Consider the following 2,198-nt stretch of genomic DNA (forward strand, 5'->3'; position numbering starts at 1 on the left):
TGTTGTCCCTAAATGTCTGAGAGTGCCAGACACAGTCCCTGTCTTATCTGCCTCCGACGTGACGGGAGGGCAGATTTACATGATCAAATCATTCATTTACAGGAGAAAAGGAGAGGACAGAAGTAGTGCTCAATCACAGCGCCCGTGTGCTGTCATGTTAGCTAGATTATGCTATCCCTGGATGTTACAGGGCAGATGGCCGCTAGCACCCAGCCCTCGGAGATTTCACTCCACTGAGCGCACACACATCTAGCCCTATCTAACACACTCACACTCACATATGGCATTAACCCCTGCATGCTGCTGACACACATAAACCTGCAGAGCTAGCAATCTAATGCTGTCCAGCAATGCACCAGCAAAGGTTAATATTAATGTCCTTTTTATTGCATCAGCTGTCCCTTCAGTTACTGCTTTGGGTGTCATGTAAAGGCGACTAATATATATATTATTATTCCAGCACTACAAGTACACTGCTGCACTAGCTGCTTGGGACTGGTGCTCTGCACACCATAGTGTGCTCAGGGCAGATCACACAGGGCAGGGCTGTGATCACTGCAGAGAGAGGCTGACAGACGTCCCCCTGACCTGGAGCAGGGAGTGCAGCGTTTGGAGGGTGCTGTTTGAAGATTTTTTGGGTAAATATGAAGTGACAAGAGACGGTTCTTAATGTAAGACGTCAGCAGACTGGCGCCAAGCGGCTCTTTAACAAACTGAGCCCCAGTTAATCAGAACAGACCTATAAATGGACCTCTTAAAGGGACAAGACACCACTACGTGTTGAACATGGCAAATTACAGCTGAAAGAACACGCAGACATGAAATAAAATGAAACAAGTAAATGTGTGTGTGTGTGTGTGTGTGTGTGTGTGTGTGTGTGTGTGTGTGTGTGTGTGTGTGTGTGTGTAGAAATCCATTTATCACTCTGATCACACAAATATACATTATGAACATAATTAACTTATTTTTATTAATGAACCCCCATGTGGTCCCTGTGCATATAGCAGTACACACAAGGCTTCCTTTGTTGCGCTAAATAGGAACTTGTAATTATTTCCCCTAAAGTGTGTCACTCAGCCTTCTGCTAAGACACCTTTGTGCTGTGAACTTGCACGGAACTCTTCCCAGGCTTCAGGGGAGAAGAAACCTCTTGTTGCCGGGGAAGCTGGAAGCGGTGTCCTTTTCACCCTCATCTGGAAAATAGACACTCTCCAGACATATGCTGTGAGTGATGGGGTCTTCTATTACAAGCATATATAGGAAAAGGAATATTCTTCCGTGGCACTGTATTACGTATGTGTAAATTGTAGAATTCAATAGACGTGTAGTAACAGCTTTGTCTTTTGCAAAATATATATCTATACATATGTGACACAGCTTTAATAGCCATCACTCACCCAAGATTTGGCTTATTATTCTGGAAATCCATTCACTTGTGCCTGCTTCCCATCCGAAGAATGCTGCTCTCCTATCTCAACTGTGCAAATGACCTCGGGGCTTACATTTAAAGCGGCGATGCCCCAAAGCGTACAAAACAGTCCTCTCGCAATTCCCCCTATACACAGCAGAGAGGTGTACCCTGGACCAAACAGAATAAGGGGAGAGAAAAAAAAAACCTCTCATACAACAATAACACTGCCAGCTAGTTTTCTGGATTCAGATTTCTACCACTATGTGCCAGTCAGTTGAGTTTTCATACAAGCAAACATACGTTGTACTTTGTGTACGGTGGGCCCCACCTCTATCCAGTGTCTATGCATCCTGCACCTAAAGTAATAGAGAGCTCAGCTCTGTGTCACTGCAGTCCCCAGGGTAAAGCTTGTACAGTACATGCACTGGGGGGAGAGCTATCGTCCTGACCTTGTTCTGTATGGTACATATATATATATATATATATATATATATATATACATACACACACGTCTATGTATCATACATATGCATAATACATATATTTACTCTTTTTGCACACTACATTTAATATCTACCCGCAGGCATACACATTTTTATATACACCATCTGTGTCCATGAGGTTGTGTATGTTTGTATACAATGTGCAAACTACATGTGTGTGTGTGTGTGTGTGTGTGTGTATATATATATATATATATATATATATATATATATATATAAATTTTTTTTGGTTTTTCTTTTCCTACACGAGGCCTAGAAAGTGTAAAGTGTATGGGTTTGGACCT

The 2,198-nt window shown here is 42.6% G+C and overlaps 1 protein-coding gene across 1 annotated transcript in view; it reads left to right on the plus strand.

Moving 5' to 3' along the window:
- The first annotated feature begins 476 nt into the window (after window positions 1–476).
- Window positions 477–2,198, plus strand: part of TBX2 (T-box transcription factor 2) — a 16,811-nt gene continuing 15,089 nt past the window's right edge. The window contains exon 1 of the mRNA XM_063954022.1: window positions 477–638. The gene's annotated coding sequence lies outside the window, so the exon portion shown is untranslated. The remainder of the gene's footprint in view (window positions 639–2,198) is intronic.

Source organism: Pseudophryne corroboree, chromosome 2, assembly GCF_028390025.1.
Source record: "Pseudophryne corroboree isolate aPseCor3 chromosome 2, aPseCor3.hap2, whole genome shotgun sequence".
Taxonomy (NCBI): Eukaryota; Metazoa; Chordata; class Amphibia; order Anura; family Myobatrachidae; genus Pseudophryne; species Pseudophryne corroboree.